Consider the following 15,679-nt stretch of genomic DNA (forward strand, 5'->3'; position numbering starts at 1 on the left):
GTTCTAGGACTGGTTTATTAATATCTTTATTAATGAACTGGATGAGGAGATGGATTGCACCCTCAGCAAGTTTGCAGAGGACACTAACATAGGGGGAAGTTAGATATGCTTGAGGGCAGAGATAGGGTCCACAGTGACTCAGACAAATTGGAAGATTGGGCCACAAGAAATCTGATGAGGTTCAACAAGGACAAGTGCAGAGTCCTGCACTTGGGACGGAAGAATCCCAAGCATTGTTACAAGCTGGGGGCCAACCATTTAAGTAGTAGTTCTGCAGAAAAGGACTTGGGGGTTACAGTAGATGAGAAGCTGGATATGAGTCAATAGTGTGCCCTTGTAGCCAAGAATGCTAATGGCATATTAGGTTGCATTAAGAGGAGCATTGCCAGCAGATCCAGAGATGTCATTATTATACTGTATTCGGCTCTGGTGAGGCCACATCTGGAGTATTGTATCCAGTTCTGGGCCCCTCACTACAAAAAGGATGTGCATGTATTGGAGAGGGTCCAGCGAAGGGCGACCAAAATGATTAGGGGGCTGGAGCATCTGACTTATGAGGAGAGGCTGAGGGAGTTGGGTCTGTTTAGTCTGCAGAAGCGAAGAGTGAGGGGGGATTTGATAGCAGCCTTCAACTTCCTGAAGGGAGGTTCCAAAGAGGATGGAGAGAGGCTGTTCTCAGTAGTGACAGATGGCAGAACAAGGAGCAATGGTCTCAAGTTGTGATGGGAGAGGTCCAGGTTGGATATTAGGAAAAACTATTTCACTAGGAGGGTGGTGAAGCACTGGAATGGGTTACCTAGGGAAGTAGTGGAGTCTCCATCCCTAGAGGTGTTTAAGTCTCAGCTTGACAAAGCCCTGGCTGGGTTGATTTAGTTGGGATTGGTCCTGCCTAGAGCAGGGGGCTGGACTTGATGAGCTTCTGAGGTCTCTTCCAGCTCTATGGTTCTATGATTCTATGATTCTAAGATGGCAGTTTCCAAAGCTGTCACTAGGGCACACAATCACTACATCAACATAAATGTTTAAAAAATTCTGAAATTAATGTTTTAATTTATCCCCAATTCATCATCTTGGTTTCTCAATTAGGAGTAGTCTGCAAGTGAGATCAGCTTCAACGCAGAATAGAGTGAAGTCTGCAAAATTATCAGTTTCTTGGTTTCTTTCATATTCTTTATGACCCATTCCGGGAAAAATCCTATTCATGTGACCTGTCAGACAAAACTTCACAACTTCAGCTTCATTTTATTGTCCTCGTTGCATGCCAGTCACCAAATGTGTACCCTGCCTTCCTGCTGATAAAAAGAGGGCTTTTTAGGATACCCGAAGCTAGGTATATTTTCAGTTTGTTGTTTGGGCTTGGGAGGAGGTGAAGCGAGAGCAGTTGTTAAATTATTGCCATATTCTTCCATCACCTGCTCTTTAATCCTCCTGCATTTTGCAATCCACTATCCCTGTTGGTGTGGTCATTTCTGGTCTTCCTGACCCATGCAGAGTGTGTTTAATCAGTAGTCTACATTACTTTTCACCATAGCTATGAAAGCAAATGGTTAACAAGTGCTTAGGAATCTCTATAATTGCTGACCTTCAATAATCTATATAATGTGACTTTAGGCCCCTGAGTAATAAGTAGACTGGTGTAATATTTACAGACATGTCTGGAATGCAGTGAGTTACTGTCCTCTCTTACTCAAAGTCATTAATGGCCCCATTAGAATTCAGACTGCAATGGCTCAGTCTCATTCACAGCAGTTTTATCTCCTTTACAGCTAGTGTATGCTGACATCTATTTTATTTTGATTTGTTTTCACCTAATCTGTTTCCCAAACTGTAGGAGTCCCATTTTGTCGTAAGGAGTTAAGTGGTGTCAGTTAACTCAATCACAGTCATCGATTTCACTGATTAGTAATAAAGACAGCTCATAGAGACAGCATTTCCTAATCTGTTACTTCATTTGGAAGGGACCATGTTGCTGGTCTGAAATGGAATTTTCCTAGTGAAAGTACACAACTAAACTGTACTTCTCCTTAGCAGCCTCTTTCCACTTCTTTGAAATGATGAATGCTGAAGCAGAAAGCCAAATTAGGAAATGTGTTCTGGAGAAGAGAAGCTAAAACATATGAGAAGATAATTTTCTTGCCTCTAAGACAAAAAACTAAATGTGAACTCGGGTTCTGAAAATTTTGCAGCATTATGTGAAAAAAACAGTTACTGCCTTCAGCGTAAGTCTGGTCCTTGAGCTTTGCCAAGGACACAGGATTTACATATAAGAAGAGTCGAGAGAGCATTTCATAAAGAATAAAAATCAGCTCTTTCGAAGCAACAGATCCAATTCATAACATTTCAGAGTTCCATTAAAATGTATGGTAATTGTTTGCAGCTGCTATTAAGCTATTTCCTTTCAATTCCATGGCATAGAAGGCAGAAAGAAAGACTCTTTATGCCAATTTTTATGGCTCATAGTGTTGGCTGTAAACCTCTCTACTGTGGTTTCCAAACCAATTTTTTATTTTATTTGTTTTATTCCAAATCCAAAAAAATGCATAAAGTTGCTTTATGTTTTAAGACAAACTAAATAATAAAAAATCATAAGAATTTAGTGAAATAGTTGCCAAAGGGGACCATAAGGACTGACATGCTGGAATAAACCAAGGGTCCATTAAGTCTGGTATCCTTTGTCTAAGTATAGCTTCTTCATAGGAAACAACAAACCAACAAACCTCCACTAACTCTATAAAACTTATCATGAAAGAGTCTACAATGGGTCAAATCTCTACCTGAAGATTGGTATCCACTGTAGTTTTTATCCTAGCTTGTATGAAAGGTTTAACTGTGGTGTGGGGTATGCAATTCAGCAGAGAACTTTGCTCAAGGGTATGTTTACCTAATGTGACTCTGAATTAAGACTCGTTTGCTCTTTAACATTATCATCATGAAGCTAAACTTGACTTTCAATAGAATGCTTGTGCACTTCACATAACTACTTCATGGTATAATTGCCTACATGGCATATTGTCTTGGAAAATAACAACTTTTAATTAAATAACAGGCTACGGCTACTTGAGCACAACGAAAAGATGTCTGCTCCAAATAATCTGTCTGCCACCCACATACTATGTGGAGCAAAGAGCGAATCGGGGGAGGGAAGGGGCAGGGGGGGAATTCTAAGGATTTTCACTGTGAGGTCAGTACAAAATGGGCCATCACACTTGGTTATTTTTGCACAATGGTAAATAAGGAAATGAGAGAAATCTGTCTTGTGTTATCATCTTCCTCTGATATTGGGCAAGCTATTCTTGGATGAGTTCAATGCATTCTTCCCTTTCCATCTCCGCATGTGTGCAATAAATGTGTGTTAAGATAATGACTTGACACTTACTATCCATTTCCTATTTGGGGGATGCTATTTTAAAGAGGAGGCAACAAGTGACCGAATACTAATATTCGGCTTTTATTTATTATATAAAATAAATATGTATTGGGAGGAAAGGCCAGCCTTAAGGAAAATAGCTAGAGCCCTGTGCAGATACAAAATTGTGTCTTGTGTACAATCCAGGATCTGCAAACATGGATGCAGATTTGCAGGGCTCTGAAAATAATACCCTGTGGAACTTCTATTTTGATACCCCAGTCCCTCGCTGCCTCCCTGAGTTCCTTACCCAGTTGCTCATCTCCTCTGCCCCCACTACCTCTCTGGACTCCCCACAAAGGAACAAGGGGAAGTGAAACAATAGGAGGCAGCAGAGGGCTATGCTAGCAGAGGAGCATGGAGACCTAAGAGCCCCAGAAAGTGGGGCAGGAACCAAAGGGGTGCAGATAGAGGCTCATTACAGCAGGGATTTGGGGAAGTGCTCCAGAAGGGTACCCTCAATACTGAAATGCCCCTCTCCAGCCCCAGAGAAGGTGTGTTACTGGGGAAGGCTAAAATACAAATGTTTCAGTGCACTGGAGGTAGATGGTGATGGTGGAAGTTTCATTCCTGAAATATCCCAAACCCACTGCACTGACACCTCTCTTTGGGGAGATGAGAAAGAAAAAGGGGAAGCCCCTGAGACCTATGGAATATGGGGAACCAGGCAGTCAGAGCTTGTGGGAGGGAGACTACAAAGATCTGGGGACACTCTGAGAATTAGGGAGAATGGGGAGGGTCCTGAAACCTAGGAAGATGGCATTTGAGGGGCAGAAGGAGGGCCCTCTTGGGAGCTGGATGACCTGATTGGGGGGGGGGGCAGGCACCTGGGGCCACAGGGTGGGACCCATGGGGACTGGGGCATAGGGTCAGTATTCTTCCAGCTATAACATCACAGACAAATCATTCTCAGTTGAAGAGTGTCATCTGTGGAATGATCTGGAAGTGACACAAACTCATAGTCTGGCTAGCTTCAGGACACCTTGCAACACCCTTGTCTATGATTAGTTTCCCCCTCATAGTCAGCTCCTATAGAATGGGGAAGAAAAGAAAAACAAACACGGAAACATGTATCTCTCAAGCAAAACATCCTCTATCAGGGGAAAGAGCAAAAGCCATCTGAAGCCAACATGTAGATCCAATGTGCTTGGCATGTGCTATGATACTACAGTGGCAGGTACTATTCAAAATGGAAGAGAAATTAACTGACATGCATTGTCTGACCCTAAGAGCTTACAATCTCCCAACAATGGAACCCAGAATATGTGTGCAATACGTTTTGCTGAGCGGGGTGGGGGAGGTAAGCCCTTTCTCTTCCAATTTAAGTGGTCCATTTAAGGAAGCCATGGGTTTAAATAAAAAGCCTTAAAAAACATGATGATCTAAACGCACAAAGTCTTCCACATACACTTAATGGAAGTCAATGGGATTAACAGTATCTATGAAGTTAGGCCTTTTCTTAGGTATCTACAGAATCAAATGATAATCCTCTTTTTTATGCAAAATGTATTTTCTCAAAATATTTAAATGATGAGCAATTATAATCCAGAGCCTGTTCTCGCTTACACTTGTTATTTACACTCCTTGTGCTGGGCACTTAGGAAAATGTTTAACAAAGAGACATTCCCTGCCCTGGTGTGTATATGTCTGCCCGCATCTAAGTGTAAGCCTGTAGACCAGTGGATACAACACAATGCATGTCTCCAGTGCAAACAGAGATGCAGCGGCAGCACAGGTAGACATACCCAAACTAGCTTTAATCCAGCTCGCTCAAATAACAATAGAGGCACAGCTTTGACAGCACAGACTGTACAACTCCACCCAGAAGCCTGGGTTTGTTCTCAAGCAGCTAGCCTGTGCTGCTGCCTGTGTGGCTGCAGGTTTACAAGCTAACTCATGTGTTCCTGCCACACCTCTGATTAAAGAAGAGACAATCACAGAGACAGACAGGGAAAGCAAAAGGAAACAGTATGCTGGGGGATGCCACATTTCCTGGTTTGAAGTAGTAATAATATCCCCAAAATATAAACATAACAACATAAGAACGGCCATACTGGATCAGACCAAAGCTCCATCTAGCCCAGTATCCTGTCTGCCAACATGCCAGATGCCCCACAGGGAGAGAATATGACAGGAAATCCTCATGCGATACCTCCCCTGTCACCCATTTCCAGAGAAACAGAGGCTAGGGACACCATTCCTACCCATCCTGGCTAATAGCCATTGATGGACCTAACCTCCATTAATCTATCTAGCTCTTTTTTGAAGCATGTTAATGTCCTAGCCTTCACTACACCCTCATGTAAGGCGTTCCAGAGGTTGACTAAGCTCTGAGTGAAGAAAAACTTCCTTTTGTTTGTTTTAAACCCACCATAAAAATGATTCCAATATAGTTTCAATATAAAAATAGTTCCAATAGTTCCCCCAATGGTTAGCATGATAAGCTGTGGTTACAGCATAATGGTTTACAGGTGTGAATCTGGAGTCCCTCACAGAACACATTTGCTGAACTTTACTCCTTTGAATAGACTCACTGAAGTCAGGTGAAGTGTTTGCAGGTTTGGGACATTACACTAGATTTATACACTCTCAGTGGCGGATATAGGGCAGAGCGAGCGGGGTGGCCGCCCCGGGCCCTGCGCTTCAAGAAGCCGTGGCGCCACTGCACATGCGCCATGTCAAAGGTGGGGCCCCACGAAATTGTGCTGCTCTGGGCCCCGCAAAATCCTCATCTGCCCCTGCACACTCTAAAAACAATTTTGGTCCCATTTTTCCCAGAAGTGAGACTGTAGGGTTTGGTGTAGAGCTCTGTGAAATTTAGTGTAGGGACCTGGTATGGAAAATACTTCTCTTGCTGCATGTCTTCACTGAAAACCAACATTTTCTATAAAACAGGCTCATTTTACTGGAAAACAACATCTGTTTAATTCAAGCAGAACGGTTTGTCAGAATGATTCCATATCTGAACTCTTAAAAACTACCAAAAAAACCTTCAATTTTAAGTTGTTTTTCATGTCTTGCAAATATTTTGCAAAGCTCTAATTTTCCCCTCATTTTAAATTAAGATGGGAACATATCAGTGGCTTCCTACAGTGCATACATGATTAAATGTCCCTCCACGCTGCTAGATGAAGCCAAGTGACAAAGAAGTGGTCTCTGCTTCTGCTGTGCAGGGTGAAAAACAGGGTAGAAAAATGAGAAGACTGATGGGAAACTGTAAAAAATGGAGAAAAATAAAAAGAAAGGACAAGTTCATATTGTTCTCTACTCTGTAAACCCAGAGATTTCCCAGTAATGAAAAGGGCATTTTAAATACTTATAATGCTTTTTAACGTCTCTCTATGGAATGTACATGCCTCTCCCTTCTCCATTGTAGTCTCTAAGCCTTCTGTATGGCAGCTTCCTTGTTCCTTAGCATGAAAGGTAAACAGTTTTCCTGGAGTCAATCTCATTGCTGTTTAATGTGTTATGAACCCCTGGGATGTTCATGGAGTGAAAATGTCTTTTCCATTGGTGCAATTTGAAAAGTCTACATCTTATATTCTTGTGACAACATCACATCAGCCAAGTATACTCTTGTGACCCCAAGGTTTGATTTCTTTATTGCCATCATTATAGGGCTTTTCTATTATGAGCAACCTGTTCAGCAAGTAGCATGTTTGAGCCACTATGATCACATTCTGCCCATCCTGGTTCTTTACACTGGCTGACTATTATCCAAGGACAGATTAACTTTAAAGTGCTTTTGTTAGTATTGAAAGCCCATACTGGGATAGACGCTGGCCATCTTTGAGACCTTCTCTTTGAACCTCTCCTTGATGGATATCTGCATTTTACCACCACCCAGAATTTAAGGTTTTCGGCGGCCGTTTCTGAGACTGGCAGACGATTGTATGAGTGTTGTGCTTCAAATCTCTCATTTTGTCTCTTCCTCTTTTTAAAATGGCAATTGAAAGGTGACCTACAAAGGGTTTCAGAAATTGGGTGTGCACCTACTTGTGCACTACAAAGAGGAATAAACACAGAACCAAATTCATCCTCCATGGAAGTGTATACAGCTCTTGTTGAATAAGTGGTGCAATATTCACATAGCCTTCTATCATATTGCATTCACCCACTCTCATCCCCTTCAGATCACCAGGATTTTCTTTCTTCTGTTCTGAGAGCACCCCTCTGACTGTGCCAAAGTGATACCCTTAGTCAATTTTTTTATATTATTTCAGAGCTGTCCGGGATCCAGACTGTCACATTTCGCAGACTGTCATATACAAGTCTGTGTTGTCTGCTTACAAAAGGAGAGAGGTCATGAAAATTCTACCTTGGCTTTAATTCTACCATTGCAAAAACTGCACAGCCTGGGAAGAAAATTCCTCCATTTCTCACAACCTCCACACAGGAATCTTTCACAGATCCTATTTTTTCCTGTTGCACACAGATACTATGACTAGCCTTAGGTAAGTAGACCAGGCAATAATATTACCCTGTTGCTTTCATGATTTATACATTGTTCCATTTTAAGAAGTCTTGAGCAAGAAAACGTCCACTCTGCCATGTGCGAGCTCTGCTTTTGCGCAAGAGCGCCCATGGCAGTGTGGACGCTCTCTTGCGCAAGAAAGCTCTGATGGCCATTTGAGCCATAGGGCTTTCTTCCGCAAGAAATCCCTGCTGAGCGTCCACACTGCCCTCTTGTGCAAGAAGCCCTCTCTTACCACACCATACTGTAAATTTCCTTGCGCAAGAGCGGGAGGACGCAGTGTGGACGCTCTGCGGATTCTTGCACAAGAACAGCCGTTAAGAAAGAGCTATCAAGCAGAGGGTCAAGAAAGAGCTATCAAGGAGTCCAGCATGTTGGTCTCTCACATCAGGCTCATCCTGTTGGTTAGTTCAAACTCATCCCCAATTGTAGGCCAATCCTCTTTGATCTTCAGATGATAACATCCTATGGATATAGGGCCAAATTCTCCTAGTGACAAACCTGTTAATTTTTAATTGGTCCATTCTTTACTTTTTCTTGAAATGCCATGGTGCATACTGATTCATATCCATGTGCAGCCTCTTTACAAATTGATAGATATGTAGGTCTGGAAGAGACCTTAAGAAGTCATTTAGTCCAGCCCCCTGTGCTGAGGCAGAAACAAGTAAACCTAGGTGGTCCCTGGGAAGTGTGTGTCTAACCTGTTCTTAAAAACTTCCAATGATGGACATTCCACAACCTATGGAAATCTTTGCCAGAACTTAACAACTCTGAGGTCTGGCTTACACTAAAGGGGAAAGTCAACTTAAGATATGCAACTCCAACTACATTAATTATGTAGCTGGAGTCAACGTATCTTAAATCACATTTTGACACCATCCACACAGTGGGATGTCGACGAAAGCACATGCCCTCGTTGACTTGTCTTTACTCCTCATGAGGAGCAGGACTACTGGCACTGGTTGAAGCACCTTTTCAGTTTGAATTAGCGGGTCTTCACTAGACCAGATCATTTGAACCCCAGAAGATCGACTGCAGCAGTGTCAATCTTCTCTGTAGTGTAGCCATGCCATCATATCTAAAATGTTTTTTCCTAATGTCCAATCTACCTCACCCTTGTTAAAGATAACATTGATTATTTCATGTCTTGCCTTCAGTGGGCCTGGAGTACAATTGATCGCCATCATTTAATTTATGAAACTATTAGTTATTAAAACCATCGCCTTGCAGAATTTTTCATTGCTTCTTCTACCTTGTAAATGAGCTCATAAAAGAAAAGGACACACAAGGAAGACTTATGTGGGATAAACAATGTAGTTTTTAGTTTACAGTTTCATGTAAAATAAATTCAAAATAATAAATACAACTACCAATGAACTTAAAATGAGACAGACAATTTAAAACAGGTCTTAGTTTCTCATGAAAGTGATTGATCCATTTCATTTCACTAGGCATTTTGTATCAACAATTCCACTTATGAATAATTGTTTTCCTATTATGTTTTTCATTTTTAAACTGTTATTCTTCATTTTAATGTTCTTTCTTATTCCCAGTAACAAAGAGTTCAGGAGACTGAACAGCTGGCAGATATGAATGATTTTTAGTCACTGCCAGAACTCAGTGAATGGCAGAAATGTTGCTCTCAAGTGCAATATATAGAGTTGAGATCTGGGGCCCAATCATTCTCCAGCTAACAACAGTAGGGGCATGTCTACACTAGCTTGTTAGTTTGAGAAGGTAGGCAAATGAGGGCAACCATAGTTGCAAATGAAGCCTGGGATTTAAATATCCCGGGCTTCATTTGCATGTTCCCGGGTGCCACCATTTTTAATCCCCCTTAGTCCGAACTCCGAGCCCGCAGCTACACGAAGCACGGAGTAGGTAGTGGAATGAGGAGTAACGGTAGTTTGAATTAGGATCTCTAAGGGGGATTTAAAAATGGTGGAGCCTGGGAACATGCAAATGAAGCCTGGGATATTTAAATCCCGGGCTTCATTTACAACTCCGGTTGCCCTCATTTGCCTACCTAGCTCAAACTAACGAGCTAGTATAGACATACCCTGGGAGATTTTCCACAGTCTCCAATCGAAGCAGGATCTGGTGTTTTATCTGAGTTTTTGTTTGGCCTGTGGCCTTTGCTTTTCAGTGGCATTTGTGCTGGGCATTCATTTGGCAAATAATTAACCTCTTCTGTGCATCTCCTTTGCATTATCTCTTTGAGAGCCACTTTGGGATCCTCCTTTGAGGTCCACCCAGAAAGGGAAGTACTTGTACCCACCACAGTGACAATACCCAAGAGTCAAGGAGTTTTTGATGGGTTGGTTTTTGTTGCTGTTTTGCTTTATTCCTGGAATAAAAATAATACTTTTCCATTCTACCCATTAGTCATCAAACCTTCCCTCCAAGTATTATTATCCCCATTTCACACAGCAGCAAAAGAATAAAGTGTCTTGCATAACACCAAAGAAGGAATCAGCATTAAAACCCAGTAGTAATGGGCTCTGCTAGTTCTTCTCGGACATGCTGTCAGGAAGAGTGTAAATCTGCAACAGAAACAAGTTTTTCATGATGAAACCCAAGGTGAAGTCTTGGCCCATCAAACTCAAAATTCACCCCCATGTATTTCATTGTATGAAATCCCTGAACACTATTAATGCTTTTAGGGTAAAACTGCATTACTCCAGGAGCAGATCAGGGACCAACGGTGACTCAGAGATAAATGCAGCTTTGCAGCACCTCCTTATGTAGCCTCTGGCAGAAGCATATGTTGGGACTGGAGCCAGATATGAGGGATGGCATGGGACAGCTTTGTACACTCCAGCAATTCTGAACTACACAGCAGCTCTTGAGACTGTGGTGCATACACAGGTGGAAATTAGAGCACCCTGAGCCTGCTCTAATTTATGCTTGAGGCACCACCAGCTCCTGGAGAAGCAAAAATTAGGGAAGGATAAAGATAGCAGAAAGCTCTTCAGTGCTGCTTCAGTATAAGGAATATTCACCCCTTAATCATAGAATCATAGAATACTAAAACTGGAAGGGACCTTGAGACGTCATCGAGTTCAGTCTCTGCACTCATGGCCGGACCAAGCACAAGCTAGATCAGTAGTTCCCAACCTGTGGGCCACAGACCCTTGGTGGTCCATGATGTTACTGCAGGGGGTGAGTGGAAAGTTTAAAACTAAGGATGGAGCCCACAGGCGGAGTTGGGCCCGATCCTTACTTTTCTTTTTCTTTCCTTTTTTCTTCTCCCCTGGGGTGTGTGTGAAATTTTAATAAATTGAAAAGGGGTCCGTATGTTTGAAAAGGTTGGGAACCACTGGTCTAGATCATCCCTGATAGATGTCTATCCAACCTGATGTTAAATGTCTCTAGTGATGGAAATTCTCCATTGAAGCTAGAGTTACCAATTTTGGTTGGACGTATTTCTGGAGGTTTCATTACAGGACATAATTTTTAATTAAAGACTAATCTTTAATCCCCGGAGAGGCCAGGACAATCCCAACTGAAGTTATACTGCCAGGTAGCCAGAAGCAACAGTAGGAGTGGGAGCGGGAGCACAGTGTAAATGTTCAGGGTTAATTCGACTGCCTTACAGGGTTTTTTATACAAGTTCACCTAGTGGGACGCAGAAGAACATTTGGAGCGGTGAGCAGTGACATCAGGCAGGTTGGCCAGCTCTACATGGCCAGACTTGGTCAGGCCATCTCTGTGCAGCAGGGTTTGTGGATGGAGTGCCACTTCCACCTTATGACACCTCAGCTGGACAGCCAACCTGTCTGGGTTCTGGGGTACAACCACAAAATCAGGGAGAGCACATGACCCTTCATGCCCCCTTCACTCACTCAGATGTGTTACCTCTGCAGGTAGAGCAGTTCCAGAGACTCTTGGCGGATATATCTGGTCTCCCCCAATCCCCAACAGCCATGAAGAGCCCAGAGGATCCACAGGGAAGAAGGCAAATGGAAGAATAAGGAAGAAAACTCTGCATGGAGATCAGTGAAGAGATAGAGATTGCCTTCCCTTTAACTCCTTCTGTGGACTGGTGCAAATATTATTATTCCATATTGCCTGTTATTTAAATTGGATGTTAAAAACGTCAGAATAATATTCTTGTTTCAAGTATACCATCAAGTATCTTAGCTCAGTTTGTGATATTTGTTTTTCATATAATTTGTTAATCGGTTTCCCCCCCAAATGGAATAACTAAAACGTTTCAGGACAAATAAATATATCATTTTAAAAAAATAAACATATTTTAAGGAAAGCCCTATCCTTATTTTACAAGACAGGCTATTTAAAGTGAAAACAATTGTTGCGTACTCTATCTCACAAAACTTCAGGGATGCAATTAGAACCTTATTAATAAAAGATTCATCCCATTTTAATCCATTTATTTTTAATGGCACATAACTCACTCCTGAGTCACTGGTATGCCAAGCACAGAATTGAACTGACTACACTAAACGCTTCTTGCTGTAGATCATCTGCTATTATCCAAGTGATACAAGTTCATGTTTCACAAGTAGGCCCTGATTTGGCAAGGTCCTAAAGTGGGCACCAAACGGCAAGCACATGAGTAGCTCCACTGAAATCAATGGGACTTTAAAATGGGACTTAAATCTTTAAAACATTCTTAAATTGCCTTAGGTCCTTTTTAGTAGTTCCCCGAAGTCCTAAAGCAATGTCCAACAGCAACAGAAAGGGCAAGATTTTCAAGACTGGGATTGAAATATTTCCTTAAAATATGTTTATTTTTTTAAAATGATATATTTATTTTTCCTGAAACGTTTTAGTTATTCCATTTGGGGGGGAAACTGATTAACAAATTGCGTTGTTATTTTTGAGTGCCCACACTGAAACATTTTAAAAGAATGTATTTCTCAGGTGGGTGTAGATGGGGCACCATTGCCTTCTGAGCACGCCTTGCAGCTAGGTGTGCCTTTACCAAGGCCTACTCAGTCCTAGGTCTCTTGGGATTAGGAGCGTCTTTTCTAAAGTCTGTGTCTGGCATAGATAAGGCATCCAGGCCCACTGACCCCACTGGGTTCCAGCTCAAGGCCCTTGTTTGGAACAGTCAAAGCCAGCCCTTTGCTCTTACCTGGGCTACTTCTTATTCCTGTAGGCTTCCCCAGCTTCCTGCCCTTTTTGTCCCTTTGTGGGTTTGTCTGACAACTTCTCACCAGCCTATTGGAGGGAGTCTCTTCTTGCAGGGTTAGGCAGCCCTCAGCACTACCTGCAGAGCTTTGCACCTTCCCCAGGAAGTCCTCATTGCTGCCCGGAATGTGCAGCACAACACACTGGAAAAATTTTAAAGACTTAGGACTACGGCCACTGCCAGTGCTACAGTAGTGGCAGTGATGGCAGCTGGGATCTCCAGACCCTTTTGGATCACCAGGACTCAGGGCAGTTGCCCCTCTTTCCTGCCCCCTCTTCTTCTCCCTTCACCCCCCGTCAGCCAGCTTGCATGGCAATCTATGACTGCCAGGCACTGTTCTTCATATCTTGTTAATGATATAGAATCTTGCACCTTTTCCAGCATTCTGAAAGAAATGCAGAAAGGTTTTTTTTAATTGGGCCCCATGATCCTTGTATTCTTGCTAGGTGTTCAAGGAAAATGTTGTTACTTTAAGGCCTCTGAGTTTTCTATATAAACATCTTCATTCGCAGGCACAATCTTAACAATCCCCAAGGATATTATCTGACATTCATTTCCTTACATGCCATGCATAATCCATCTTTATGCTTGCTAATTAGATATAAATTACTATTTAATCCACAATGCCATTAGGATTGTAAATAGAACCACTTTGCTCTATCTCGCAGGACCTTAGATTATATCAACATTTTCAACTGTTGGGTATATTTCTCAGAATTCTTTTCCCTTCATTTCATTTGCCACGGTTCTTGCCATTCTTTCCTCAGCGCATTTTTGACTAGGTATTTAAATTCTAGTTTGCTAGGGGGATCCGTGGGTCAACTTGTTCATGATTAATAGCATTTGTTCATGATTAATAGTGCTTTTCCCTGCTTGTCTGCCAGTTCATTTGCTATGCCAGGACCCACACTGTTACTATTATTATATCTAGTTGTGTGACATTGGTTGTTAGCAGTGATAGTGCATTAAGAATATTATTCTTGTTGTCAGACTTACCATTGAAAATTTTGTACAGCTCTGATAAGGAATTGGATGAGATAGCCATGGCAGCTGGCCACACATATAAAGTCCAATTCTGTGCTAAAATAATCCTGTTAGTGTACAGATACAAAGTTATTTGAACTTATGGCTTTCCTGCGTCCAAGTGAGGACATAGAAAAATTGTTGCTATTTTTCCTATTTCTTCCTCTTTGAAGCCATTTATATATATTTGGCAATCATGTCCCCACTTATCATTACTATACTGATTTGCTATATCTTGTATATTTAGCAGTCTTCTCTTTTTATTTGTTTCATTTTTAATTCCATAAGTATTTGGACTCTGAAGAGGTGTGCTGCTTACTGGGAGCTCACATTCAGAATGTGACTGAGAGGCTCACCAAACTGATGAAACTTTGTGTTCACTACCCCTTCGTGTTTCTCCACGTGGGAACTAACGATATGGCCAAGAATGACCTTCAGCGGGTTACTGCGGATTATGTAGCGCTGGGAAGAAGGATCCAAGAATTCAGAGCGCAAGTGGTGTTCTCGTCCATCCTCTCTGTTGAAGGGAAAGGACTGGGCAGGGATCATCGATTTGAGGACGTAAATGCGTGGTTGCGCAGGTGGTGTCACAGAGAGGGCTTTGGTTTCTTCGACCATGGGACTCTGTTCCGGGCACCAGGATTGTTAGGAAGAGATGAGATCCACCTAACGAAGAGAGGAAGGAGCATCTTCGCAGGCAGGCTTGCAAATCTAGTGAGGAGGGCTTTAAACTAGGTTCGTCGGGGGACGGTGACCAAAACCCTGAGGGGAGTGGGAAAGTCGGATACCGGGAAGAAATGCAGAGAGGAACGAGCAAGAAAGGAGGACCTCTGATTCGAATGGAGAAGATAGGGCGATCAACTGGTTATCTGAGATGTTTGTACACTAATGCTAGAAGCCTGGGCAACAAACAGGAAGAACTGGAGGCCCTGGCCCAGTCCAAGAAATATGATTTAATTGGGATAACAGAGACTTGGTGGGATGACTCGCATGTCTGGAGTGCTGTCATGGAAGGGTATAGACTGTTCAGGAAGAACAGGCAGGGGAGAAAAGGAGGAGGAGTTGCACTATATGTAAGAGAGCACTACGATTGCTCTGAACTCCAGTATAAAGAGGGAGAAAAACCTGTTGAGAGTCTATAGGTTAAGTTTAAAGGAGCAAACAACAGCAGTTATGTTGTGGTTGGTGTCTGCTATAGGCCATCGAATCAGGTGGATGAGGTAGATGAGGCTTTCTTCGGACAACTGAGAGAAGCTTCCAGATTGCAGGCCCTGGTTCTCATGGGGGACTTTAATCACCCTGACATCTGTTGGGAAACCAATACGGCAGTACACAGGCAATCTAGGAAGTTTTTGGAGAATGTCGGGGATAACTTCTTGACACAAGTACTGAAGGATCCGACCAGGGGCTGTCTGCAGCTTGACCTTCTGCTCACAAACAGAGAGGAACTAATAGGGGAAATAGAGGTGGATGACAACCTGGGAAGCAGTGATCATGATATGGTAGATTTCAGGATCCTGACCAAAGGAAGAAAAGAGAGTAGTAAAATATACACCTCGGACTTCAAAAAAGCAGATTTTGACTCCCTCAGAGACCGGATGGGCAGAATCCCCTGGGA

Source organism: Pelodiscus sinensis, chromosome 6, assembly GCF_052426305.1.
Source record: "Pelodiscus sinensis isolate ZL-2025 chromosome 6, ASM5242630v1, whole genome shotgun sequence".
Taxonomy (NCBI): domain Eukaryota; kingdom Metazoa; phylum Chordata; order Testudines; family Trionychidae; genus Pelodiscus; species Pelodiscus sinensis.